The sequence below is a fragment of the Rhinoderma darwinii genome, chromosome 1 (assembly GCF_050947455.1).
Source record: "Rhinoderma darwinii isolate aRhiDar2 chromosome 1, aRhiDar2.hap1, whole genome shotgun sequence".
Taxonomy (NCBI): domain Eukaryota; kingdom Metazoa; phylum Chordata; class Amphibia; order Anura; family Rhinodermatidae; genus Rhinoderma; species Rhinoderma darwinii.
Window position 1 is genome coordinate 333702738 of NC_134687.1, and position 13620 is coordinate 333716357.

General features: G+C 41.7%; 2 protein-coding genes across 4 annotated transcripts in view; one reads left to right on the forward strand and one right to left on the reverse strand.

Moving 5' to 3' along the window:
* The window catches only part of ACO1 (aconitase 1), a 254019-nt gene that overhangs the window by 66159 nt on the left and 174240 nt on the right, over positions 1–13620 (reverse strand). For 2 of the 3 annotated variants that reach the window (XM_075825663.1, XM_075825660.1), the window contains exon 1: positions 4151–4286. The exons of the other annotated variant lie outside the window; for it this stretch is intronic. The gene's annotated coding sequence lies outside the window, so the exon portion shown is untranslated. Of the gene's footprint in view, positions 1–4150; positions 4287–13620 lie in introns of those variants that run through there. 3 annotated transcript variants of the gene reach the window in all.
* The window catches only part of CCDC171 (coiled-coil domain containing 171), a 76641-nt gene continuing 67913 nt past the window's right edge, over positions 4893–13620 (forward strand). Inside the window, exon 1 of the mRNA XM_075858786.1 lies at positions 4893–5107. The gene's annotated coding sequence lies outside the window, so the exon portion shown is untranslated. The remainder of the gene's footprint in view (positions 5108–13620) is intronic.

A 13620-nucleotide genomic window follows, 5' to 3' on the forward strand; every position in this document is an offset into this window, starting at 1 on the left:
TTGATGAATTCCTTGAGGTGTGTAGTTTGCCAAATGGTGTCTTTTTGGGGGGTTTCCACTGTTTTGGCACTACAAAACCTCTTCAAACCTGACATGGTGCCTAAAATATATTCTAATAAAAAGGAGGCCCCAAAATCCTCTAGGTGCTCCTTTGGTTCTGAGGCCTGTGGTTCAGTCCATTAGTGCACTAGAGCCACATGTGGGATATTTCTAAAAACTGCACAATCCGGGTAATATATATTGAGTTGCGTTTCTCTGGTAAAACCTTCTGTGTTACAGAAAAAAAAAATGGATTTTCCGACAAAAAAAAGAGATTTGTAAATTTCCCCTCTACTTTGCTTTAATTCCTGTGAAATACCTAAAGGGTTAAGAAACTTTCTAAATGCTGTATTGAATACTTTGAGGGTGTAGTTTTTAAAATTGGGTGACTTATGGGGGTTTCTATATATAAGGCCCTCAAAGCCACTTCAGAACTGAACTGGACCCTGTAAAAATAGGTTTTGGAAATTTTCTTGAAAATGTGAGAAATTGCTGGTAAAGTACTAAGCCTTGTAACGTCCTAGAAAAATAAAATGATGTTCAAAAAACAATGCAAATATAAAGTAAACATATGGAATATGTGAAATAGTAACTATTTTGTGTGGTATTACCATCTGTCTTACAAGCAGATACATTTAAAATGAGAAAAATCATAATTTTTGAAAATTTTCTTTCAGTTTTGGTGTTTTTCACAAATAAGCAATGAATTTTTTGACCAAATTTTTCCACTAGCATAAAGTCCATTGTGTCACGAGAAAACAATCTCATAATCGCTTAGATAGGCAAAAGAATTCCAGAGTTATTACCACATAAAGTGACATGTCAGATTTGAAAAAATGGGGCTGGTCCTGAAGGCCAAAATGAGCTCCGTCCTGAAAGGGTTAAAGAAACAGATTCTTCAAACACAAAATGGATTCTTTAAGACAAGATGGATACTCCATGCAATATGGAGTCACAAACAAATTGTATTCACTTTCACAGCTCTGGGTTATATTGCAGGATGTACAGTAACTCAGAATCTGTACAAGGTAAGTAATGCAATGTATAACGTACTATACTTTTTAAGCAGATTTCTATCACTAATGTTATCCTTTAAGTGACACAAGTATCTGGGAAACAATAGTTCTGGCACTGACAGATGAGCTTTATTTTACCGTTTATAACGTGTACCTTTAAAGGCTATGTACACCACTGAAAACGTTTTTATTTTTAATAAAAATGTGTATCAGTGTGTTTGGTGCAACTTTCTAATCACTTTTTATTAAAAATGATGTAGACTTTTTGAGATACAGCTGCTTTGTATCCTGTATACAGAACAGCTGTATCTAGTGCTGAATCCTGTATCCGTCAGGTCAGCGGCACAGACGGGTTCAGTGTCAGCGGTTCCTGCATGTCAGATCCACCTTTTATCGATCACATATAAGTTCTGAACTTAGATGTGATCGATTACAGGTGGATCCTGCGGATCAGCTTTCACTGAACCCGTCAGTGCCGTTAACCTGACGGATTCTGGTCTCAGTGCACAATACAGAATACAAAAGCAGCTTGATCTCAAAAAGTAAAAAAAAAATAAAATAAGAAGAAGTAATTCGAAATGTTGGACCAAACAAACTGATAGACATTTGAAGAAAAACAACAAAAAAAACAACATGTTTTTCATGGTGTACATAGCCTTTAATTTTAATAATGAACATCTAAAAGGAGGCCAAAGAGCAGCTGTGAACAAAACTTGTACTCGCAGCCAATTTTAGTTCAGACTGGCGCGTTTTACAACGTGGGTTTATGTCAACGCAGTTTTTCCAGGTAAGACAACCGTTCTACCTTCAAAAAGGTGCAGACAAAGTAGCATCGAAAAAACGCGCCAATCTGTCATAATACTAGGTGTGGCTTAACCTAAGGGCTTGTCCACGCGTAACAAATTTTCTACTGAAAATTTCCGCAGCATTTCCGCATCAACTAGCAGACAATCCGTTGCAGAAAATCCACATTTCCTGTGTTTTTTTTACTGTGGAAAGGGCTGTGTGATGGGGATATGTCTTCTTCTTGTGATGTCATTTCCACCTCCTGTAAGAAATTCTGCAGCGTTTCCACAGCAAATGACGCAGTACATCAGAAAAACGCAGCAATTCAGTCCACTTTCCACAGCAATAATTGACATGCTGCGGAAACTAAAATGACGCAGCGCAGGTGAATTTCTGGACTGAATATTTCTGCATCGTGTGGATGACATTTGTTAAATCGCACCCACATTACTGCTACTGTATTCCGCTGCGTATTTTCCATTCGCAATTTCGGACGGAAAATACGCAGCAAATCCGTTACGTGTGAACAAGCCCAAATTCGTCATATAATGAATTGTTCTCCCTCTATTAGATAGGTCAGTGGGACTTTGAAGGGTTTACGTGGTAGCCTCTACAAGAACTGCACCGTAATAATATTTTATCAAGCTGACCCATCGAAACTTATTAATGTGTTTGCAAACAAAAGCAAAACGATTATGCAGCAAATTAAGAGCGCGGCAAACAAAAAGACCGAATACGGGGTCACCATTGGTGGAAGAGTCCAAAGTTTACGAGATATGGAATACAGCGCTTTACGTTTAACCTGTAAAATGCCCCGCTGCTTATCTTCAACCAGAAGCAGGAGAAAGGTGTGAACTAAAGGCCTCATGCACACGACCGTAGTGTTTTTCTGGTCCGCAAATTCCAGGACCGTGTTCCGTGAAATGTCATCCGCAGTTCATCCGTATGTCCTCCGCAGTTCATCCGTATGTAATCCGCAAAATGCGGATGAAAAATAAAAAGCCTAGGTAAAACATGATGACGACAGAACTCATTCCCGGTCGTCGCCTAGCAACACTTCCGCAAATCCGCAAAACTGCGGATGACACACGGCGGTGTATCCGCAATTTCCACGGGCCCATTGACTTCTATTGGCATGTCCGCACCGCATTTGCGGCCCATAATAGGACATGTCCGTAGTTTCTGCGGCACGGATGTGCGGACATGCGGAGAGCCGTGAAAACACGGATAGTGTGTATGGGCCCATAGAAATGAATGGGTCCGCAATTTACCCGTGGATTTGCGGTTGAATTGCGGACGCAAAAACACGGTCGTGTGCATGAGGCCAAACATTGGCGCCGAATTCTGTAAACACTCATTTCCTCAATTATATTTTTTATAAAGTTTGAGAACAAACACTATGGCTGCTCTTACAGCTCACATAGGGGGGGGGGGGGGTCAGAGTGTAAAGGCCGTCTACACGGGCTAATGATGGGGCAAACGTTCACATGTACGCTCGTTCCCAATCATTGCCCTGTGTGAACGGAAAGAATCAGCTGAGGAATGAACAAACGCTCGTTTATTGCCATTTATGCAGAAATAAATATCATTGTCGGCAGCACATCTCCCTGTGTAAACTGCGACACGATGGAAATGTATGGGGAAGAGCGATCGGAGTAACAAACGCTCACCCCCATACATAACCAATTATTGCGCTTTATGAAAGGCGCAAACGAGAGCCGATCTTCGAGCTGTCTCATTGATAGCGTTTTGTTTTTTTTGCGTGGAACTGGAGTCATAATCGGCACCAAAAACGCCCGACCCCCCCACTGCTTTCAATTCGAGGCAGAGGCATTTTATTCCCAGGTGACTTATGACTACTCGCTGAAAAAAAAAAAAAAGTAGCATGCGCTTTCCAGAAGCGGTTATGAATGTGAACGGCTAGAATACCCCTTTAGCCATAAATCCAGCGTGAAATGATCACATTGCTTCCACCAATAGGATAACATTCAGCAATTGTTATTTATGCAACTTTCTAACAAATATGGCACATTCATCAAAGTGGATCAATAAACAGCACTGTATAAAAGGTGATAAATAATAAATACTCCATGTTGCTTATAAACGAACCGTAGGCACAGCATACAATGACTTGACCTGAACAAAGCAATTACACCAGGCTGTCATATGTAGCCCCAGGAAATACAACCTAGACAGGAGCATGACATCCTGTATATTTTATATCAATCCCAAGAGAAAATCATCGTTAAAGGGCGACTAAAAGCTCAACACCTGAGTGTCATACTAGTGAGTGACCACCAACCCCTTACCTGACAGTGATGTCTGCTGAGCGCTCCTCCTATAAAGGAAGACAGGGCGAGTGGATCAGTCACCAGCAACGTAACCCCGCACCTGACCTGAACCCACCCAGGGATCAAAGCTGCAGGAGGAGGAGGAGGGGTAAGTCAAGACCACATAAAGGAAGTAATAGTCTAAGTAGCTAATAAAGTTTTGTTTGTTCAAAGTTCACTCTTGACTGTCACTGGAGGATCCCACTAAAAGACCACGCCCACCCGCGCTGATTGGCGGAGACTACCGTCCGCTTGACAGTTTTGACAAGCTACTTGTACATACTTTATGTAGTAAAGACGTTTCAAAATGGAAAATGAGTGAATGAATTGTTGATGGGTTACGAACATAGATCTCTTCACATCAACTTGGTTTGACCGTAGCATATATAAAACAAGGTGAACTAGTCACGAAGCGCACGCCATATTCTGCAAAGGAAGGCCTATGAGCGGCACCTACTGGTTATCAGTGGTACTACAATTTCATTTCTCCCTATCTTTCTGACTAGTATGCAATTCTACTATGTAATTCAGATAAGTCATACACAGTTTATAATTTATATTAATAACGTTGAATATTGTTGTGTTACTGTTTAGAGGTGACTTAGTTTACATTTTTCTATACTGTCACAGAGTCACTTGTCTTTCGGAATTCTCAAAAGAACAGCTCTGCCGCCACACTTTGTACCGTAATCGGCTTCCGTAGCGTCTTCCTTGTTGTCAATGGCAACTGACTCTCCCTTCGGAGAGTTGAATCGGGCTGCTTCTTTCCACCAATCAGACCTCTCTCATTACAAGGGAGAACTGCTTCCACCAATCACAGGCCGGAGACGGTTCCGGCGGTCTCTGCAGCGGGACACAGAAGCCGGAGGAACGTCATCAATAAGAACAATAACAACCACCGCTGTCCTCTAAGCTTAGAAAACACCTATGGAGAAGGTAGGTCACTCCGAGTCTTAGCATGGTATGGTCTGTCATATGCAGATCTATAAATTCCTTACTATTGTGCAAGCGGCGTGTGTGGGTTGTGCTGGGACTTGTAGTTCTCCATTTACATGAACTGCTGTATTTTAACAGGCTCGGTTTCATTGGAAGCATACTATTAAAGCAGCAGTTATGATGATGTTTGCCTTGAGCATCTTCAGATCTTCACCTAAGTTGGCTTTACATGCTGCGATATCTAAACTTCATTCACATGCGTTGTACTCTACTTTTTTAAGATTTTAAGGAATCCTTCTTCGAATTTTTTTTTTTTTTTTCTCGTGGCCCTCGTTTGGAAAGTACACCCAGTAAAAAATAGGGCAGGGAATCCTCTTACCAGGCGCTTTGTTGCTGTTGACTCAATCATGGCCCAAAATATGTATTCGACTGAAGTTTTAGATGGGTATATCAACCGATAACTGCCCGGTAAATTTATCCCAATCCAAATCATAGGGTATATCGGGAGAGAAGTAAGAGACACAGACACACTGCTTGTATGCTCAAAAATAATCTGACCTTTATTGATCAAAACAATTACAATAATATCTTTCTAAAAGGGTATAGGCTTGATTTCAGCCAATCATTTAGAATATGACAATAACTCTGATTCAGCCAATAGCGTACAATGAGAATATTTCATATTGAGCCAATCACAGGCATACATTACATTTCAAATGTAACATTATAATTTTTCATTAGATGCTTAAGTCAGATTGCACCTCCACCGTTTCTCAGGCAAGAATACAATACCATCTTTATGAGCTTTTCTCTCATACAAGACCATATCAGTATCCATTTTATTTGGGCTAGAATGAATCCTTATCTCACTCCCTCTCATTCGCAATGAACAGTCTTTTCATAGATTTGTCTACATTTTTTTGTAACACACTATGATAAGAAGCGGGGACTTTTCAGAAAGCTTAAAGAGAACCTTTCACCTCCCCATACATGTGCAGCATGTAATGGGGAGGGCTGAACAAACCCCGGGGCACTTTAAAAAAAAATGCTACCTCCCTCCGTTATTTAGATATTGGTGCCGTTATATTTGGCGCCCGATATTTAAATAACCCCCTGAACAGTCAAGGGGCGTGTACTGTCAACGGGGCGTGTTACTATGGCTGTGACACAGTCCAATCAGATATGGACAGTGTTACATACAGCAAGAGCGAGGATAGGGGAGAGAGTATGCGCATGCGCGCTCTCATCTCTTCAGCTCGTGTGAGAGATCAGTCTTGTACTTTGTCTGCCGAACTGGCAAGGGGGAGTGTCTCTGCTACGGACAGTGTTAAAAGAGCTGGGGAGCGCTTACACTGTCCGTAGCAGAGACACGCCCCCTTGCCAGTTCGGCAGAAGACTGATCTTCAAAGCTGAAGAGTGAGAGCGACAGCACACTGCGAACACTAATGCCACCTAAACAACTAAATATAAATAAATGTGAATTACTGCTAAATCTACTTACAATAGGGATGTTCTTAGTGCACATTTTGATCTAAAAGTGTTTGCCCACCTGCCACGACAAGGCGACCTCTGTAAGGTGGGGACCTACTCTGCACATCCACCCGGAACTGGGACTAAGGCCCCATGCACACGAACGTAAAAACGCCTGTAATCACGGGCCGTAATTACGGCCGATAATTTCGGACCCATAGACTTCTATTGGCCACGGGTACCTCCCCATATGCTTACGGGAAGCTGCCCGGGCCGTTGAAAAATATAGAACATGTCCTATTTTAGGCCGTAATTACGGCACGGGCAGGCTCATAGAAGTCTATGGGGCTCCCGTAATTACGGGTGACTACGTGTGTGCACCCGTAATTACGGGAGCGTTGCTAAGCGACGTCAGTGGATAGTCACTGTCCAGGGTGCTGAAAGAGTTAACTGATCGGCAGTAACTCTTTCAGCACCCTGGACAGTGACTTCCGATCACAATATAAATAAACGTGTAAAAAAAATAGACTTCATACTTACCGAGAACTCCCTGCTTCTTCCTCCAGTCCGGCCTCCCGGGATGACGTTTCAGCCCATGTGACCGCTGCAGCCAATCACAGGCCAATCACTGGCTGCAGCGGTCACATGGACTGCCACGTCATCCAGGGAGGTCGGACTGGATGTCGAAAGAGGGACGTGTCACCAAGACAACGGCAGGGTAAGTATGAATTTCTTTTACTTTTACCTTGGAAAATGCTGCCCCTTCTCTCTATCCTACACTGATAGAGAAAAGTGGCTGCCGATTAGTGCAGTGCAATTTTACAGCGAAAACGTGCCCGTAAATACTGGTGCAATACGGGTCGAATACGTGTGACCAAGGACCCGTATTTATGGGAGGGAAAAATAAGTTTGTGTGCATGAGGACTAAGCCTACATATATATCTGGGGATGGTAGGAACCAGCATTAAACTAATTAGAATCACCCAGGGCAGAATGAGAGGAGTGCAAGAACAAAAATGGAGGCAGTCACTGACCCCACATATATGGATCACATAAACAACACAAAAGTTTGAACAGCACATTCCAACTAAATGATAAAAAATGTATGTTACAGCTGACATCCACCTGTAATGACAGAAACCGCAGCTAGCTCCGATCCCTGCCATTAACCCCTTAGATGCAGCGATAGAAAGCGATCGCTGCATCTTAGAGGTTGCTAGCAGATCGGCAGCCCTGCCATGCAATCATTGCTGCCAACTGCTGCTATGGCAACAGGAGGCCTAACAATGGCTTCCTGCTCTGCCATTACGAAGACGATTAGGCCCCGCCAGGAGGCGAAGCCTAATCGGTTTGCGGTCAGTGAATGACTGACAGATCTAATACATTGCACTACACAGCTAGTGCAATCTATTAGAAAAAAAAAAAATCTGACAGTTGGACCTTCAAGTCCCCTAGTGAAAAAAGTGAAGAAAAATAGTTTTAAAACATAATAAAAGTTTCAAGTAATAAAATAAAACACATTTGCCCTTTGCCACAACGGCCTGAACTATAAAAATATTATGCTATTTATTCCACGCGGTACACAGCGTAAAAAAAAACAACTTTAAAAACTATACCAGAATTTCTGTTCGTTGGTCACTTTGCCCTACACAGATATTGGAATGAAAAGTGATCAAAAAGTCGCATGTATCAAAAAATGGTACCTATAAAAACAATAGCTCGTCTCGCAAAAAAACAAGCCCTCATACAGCTCTGTCGATTAAAAAGTTATGGTTCTGACAACTTGGCGACAGAAAAAATACATTTTTACATAAGTAATGTTATTCGGACTGACCCGCAGAATAAAGGTAACATGTAATTTATGACGCATGGTCATTAAAACTAAATAACTATGCCAGAATTGCAGTTTTTTGATCACCTGGCCTCCCAAAAAATAGGATAAGAATTGATCAAAAAGTCGCATGTACCCCAAAATGGTACGAATAAAAAGTACAGCTCGTCCCGAAAACAAATTCTCCTCATACTACTACATCTATCAAAAAATAAAATTAGTTAAGACTCCAATAAGCCAGGAAAGAAAAAATATTCAACTGTGCCGACCCGAGGGGAACATTTCTTCAGTTTCAAGAGGCGAATTATCAAGGCCCTAAAGTTAGGGAACCAGGAACAGTAGGGCCCAAACATCTGCTGGAAGCAATGGTGCCCGTATTATACCAGGACAACACTTCCCAGCAAAATTCCCCAAACTGCAAAGGTGCGGAATGTGGACCAAAAGGTGGATAAGAAAGGACACCATTTATCAGTGCGACACCGGCCTGTGCAGAAATGATTGCTTCACAGCGTAACAAATATCTAGTGATTTTTTTATTTATTTTTTACCCCATTATTATACCACCTGACTATGCCCCTGATGTACTCTGCCCAGCTTACATTTGCCCCCACATTATAAATTGAAATACCAGTAATACACCAAACAAAACTACTACCAAGAAAAATCCAAGCTCCAAAAGCCAAATGGCGATCCCTCCCCTCTGCACCCTACAGCGTGCCCAAACCGCAGTTTACTTCTACATATATGGCATCGCCATACCCTAGAGAACCCTTTTAACAATTTTTGGGGTGTGTGTCTCCAGTAGCACAAGCTAGGGGAAAATTGAGATTTTTACTTTGCACCATCCGTAGCGCAATCATTTATGGAAAAGACTCACTACACCCCTTAATAAATGCCTTGAGGGGTGTAGTTTCCAAAATGGGATCACTCCTCAGCGGTTTCTTTTATTATTTCAGATCAGAGCCTCTGCAATTGTGAACCAATACTTTGTAAATCGCCAAATTAGGCCTCAACTTCGCATGGTACTCTTTCACTTCTGAGCCTGGTCGAATGTCCAGGCAAAAGATTAGTGCCCAATGTAGGGTGTTTCTAAAACCGGGAAATACAGCATGATAATTAGAGAGCTGTCTTGTTCTGGTGGCACAAGCTGAGCACCACATATTGGCATATCTATGGAAAAAATCCCATTTTCACTCTGCAACATCGAGTGCACAATTCTTTCTGCAAAACACCTGCGGGGTTAACATGGTCACTACACCCCTAGGTGAATACCTTGAGGGGTGTAGTTTCCAAAATCAGGTCACTTCTGGTGGGTTACCACTGTTTTGTTCCCGCACGGGCTTTGCAAATGCGACATAGCGACCAGAAACCAATCCAGCAAAATCTGTACTCCAAAAGCCAAATGCCGCTGCTTCCCTTCTGAGCCCTGCCATGTGCCCAAACAGCAGTTTATGACCACATATGGGGTATTGCCGTACTCGGGAGAAATTTCTTTACATCTGTCGGGGTTCTTTTTTTTCCTTTTATTTGTTGAGAAAATGAAAAATTGTAAACTAAAGCTACGTCTTATTGAAGAAAAGGGATTGTTTTTATCTTCACTGCCCAATTCTAATAAATTCTATGAAGCACCTGTGGGGTCAAAATGCTCACTACACCCCTAGATGATTTCCTCAAGGGGTGTAGTTTCCTAAATGTGTTCACTTTGTGGGCGTTTTCACTGTTTTGGTCCCTCAGGGGCTTTGCAAATGTGACATGGTCTCCGCAAACCATTCCTGCTAAATTTGAGCTCCAAAAGCCAAATGTCGCTCTTTCCCTTCTGAGCCACGCCGTTTCTCCAAACAGCCGTTTATGACCACATGTGGGGTATTGTTTTACTCGGGAGAAATTGATTTACAAATTTTGCGATGCTTTTTCTCCTTTAGTCCTTGTGGAAATGAGAAAAAATTAGCTAAACCTAAATTTTCTTTGAAAAAAATGTAAATTTTCATTTTCACGGCCCGCTTCCAATAATTTCTGCAATAAACCTGTGGCATCAAAATGCAATGCTCACTACACCCCTAGATCATTTCCTTGAGGGGTGTAGTTTCCCAAATGGGTTCACTTTTGGGAGATTTCCACTGTTTTGGCACCGCAAGAGCCCTTCAAACCTGACATGGTGCCTAAAATATATTCTAAAAAAAAGAAGGCCCCAAAATCCACTAGGTACTCCTTTTGATTCTGAGGCTGGTGCTTCAGTCCATTCGCACGCTAGGGCCACATGTGGGATGTTTCCTAAAACTGCAGAATCAGGGCAATAAATATTGAGTTGCGTTTCTCTGGTAAAAGTTTGTTACAAAAGAAATGAATTAAAAATGAATTTCTGCAAAAAAAAAATGAAATTTGTAAATTTCACCTCTACTTTGCTTTAATTCCTGTGAAATGTCTAAAGGGTTAAGAAACTTTCCAAATGTTTTTTTTAATACTTTGAGGGGTGAAGTTTTTAAAATGGGGTGACTTATTGGGGGTTTCTAATATATAAAGCCCTCAAAGCCACTTCACAACTGAACTGGTCCCTGTAAAAATAGTCTTTTGACATTTTCTTGAAAATGTGAGAAATTGCTGCTAAAGTTCTAAGCCTTGTGACGTCATAGAAAAATAAAAGGACGTTCAAAAAACGATGCCAATCTAAGGGTATGTTCACACGACAGCGTCCGTAACGGCTGAAATTACGGGGATGTTTTCAGGAGGAAACATCCCCGTAATTTCAGCCGTAATGGCATGTGCAGGTGCTTGAACGCCGCGTCAGTTACGGAAGTAATTGGCGCTGCTATTCATTGGAGTCAATGAATAACGGCTCCAATTACGCCCCAAGAAGTAACAGGTCACTTCTTTGACGCGGGCGTCTATTTACGCGCCGTCTTTTGACAGCGGCGTGTAAATATACGCCTCGTGTGAACAGACAAACGTCAGCCCATTGCTTTCAATGGGCAGATGTTTGTCAGCGCTATCGAGGCGCTTTTTTCGGACGTAATTCGGGGCAAAAACGCCCGAATTACGTCCGTAATTAGTGTGTGTGCACATACCCTAAAGTAGACCTATGAGGGATGTGAATTGTCAACAATTTTGTGTGGTATTACTATTTGTCTTACAAGCAGATACGTTTAAATTTAGAAAAATGCAAATGTATTTAATTTTTTTGCAAAATTTTGGTGTTTTTCACAATTAAATACTGAATGTATTTAGCAAATTTTAACAGTAACATAAAGTCCAATGTGTCACGAGAAAACAATCTCAGAATCGCTTGGATAGGTAAAAGCATTCCAAAGTTATTACCACATAAAGTGAAATATGTCAGATTTGAAAAATGAGTCTCTGTCAGGAAGGTCAAAAGTGGCCAAAGAGGGAAGGGGTTAAATATCCTGCTTGCGTTATTATTTATGTTCGGAAATAATATAATAATTTTTAAGGGGGGAAAAAAACGGAATTAAATCCTTTTAACACATACACATTTTTACTGGAAAAGCAAATAATCCAATACTTTTTTTATTTGAAATTTTTAGCCCAAATTTCCATTATGTCTCCATACCCCCAATAAATAGTATTCTCTTCAGAATTTTGTGTCACCTGCCAATATCAAAACTTTACCGTGTACAACATTTGTAAGATTATTATAAAAAAATAAAACCAACATAAAGTGAGTCTGACACCAGATTTAGGGCTGACACCGCTAGTTAGCCATAGGGAAAAGAAAGAGGGACATACCAGTGTGGGAGATCTTTAGGGCTGGCGTCAGGGTTAAAAATTACTTTTATTCCGCCATATGCAAATTAGGTTTTTGTGTACTCCGAACCAGGAAGTGTCCGGCATCTAGAGTTTCAAACCCCTCCCCTCTGCAGTTGATTGACAGCTCTGCTTGTATGATAAAATATACAAGTATAGCCCTCAATCAACTGCAGAGGGAGGGCATTGGGGGGAGGTCAGCAAACCTAATTTGCACATGACTGGCGGCAAAACAAAGGTTTTATTTTTTACCCTGATTCATGCCCTAAGATTTTCCACACTAATATTTAACTCTTTACTTTGCCCTATCACTAACTAGCAGTGTCAGCCGTTTGTTAGCCTGAAACTTCATGACATACTCCCTTTAAATGAAATAACGGGACCCAATACTTATGCCCTGTGATGCGTATCTGGTAACTGATCCAGTTTAAATATGTTCCCTCTGCTTTCTAAACCTGAAAGGGATGTTCCAGGTGGTCGTAATAATAACAATACCATAGTCCATGGCCCTTACACAACCTGACCTGGTCACAGATATCTCCACCTTACCCTGTCCTCACCTCGCTACCCATCTGACACTTTTTATCCGTGTTGGCTCAGATACTGCCTGGGTGACGGCGGGCTCATGCAGCTTTATTTATACCCCTTGTCAATACAATGGGCAGGTCCTGTGTACAAAAGGAGCACCATGTACCTATTGTCACTCCTCCCAGTACCTTTAGATTGTAAGCTCATGGGGGCAGGGACTTCTCTCATTGTTCATTATTTTTAATATCTTGTCATTTGACATCTCTGGTAATAGAAACAGGGAGAGAACCTCCAGCTCACCGGTCTGCGTCTCCAACAGCGTCCATCGGATCCCCGCGACGGCCCGCGGTATGAAACAATAATGTAGAGGAAGAGTGATCCAGCGCTGATGTTGGTTTAAAAGGGAAGTGAGAGTCCCATGTTTATTAGAAAAAAAATTTGAGTAAAAATGGAACGGGAGACGCAGTCCCAAAGTGCAAGTAGTCAGGGTATATGCCCAAGCCTACGCGTTTCGAACGCGGTCTGCGTTCTTAATCATGGCAAGATTAAGAACGCAGACCGCGTTCGAAACGCGTAGGCTTGGGCATATACCCTGACTACTTGCACTTTGGGACTGCGTCTCCCGTTCCATTTTTACTCAAATTTTTTTTCTAATAAACATGGGACTCTCACTTCCCTTTTAAACCAACATCAGCGCTGGATCACTCTTCCTCTACATTATTGACATCTCTGGTACTTCCTCAATTGTAAAGTGCTGCAGAATTTGTTGTCACTTTTATAAATATTAATAATACCGTAAATAATAGACCGGAGGAAGGGCGAATAAGGGATGCAGCTGAGCGAGGAAGAGGAGCAGAATTAGGGAGATATTAGCCCACTCTGCAGGTATGGAGAGAGAAAACGTACATTTTCAAAATGCACACAG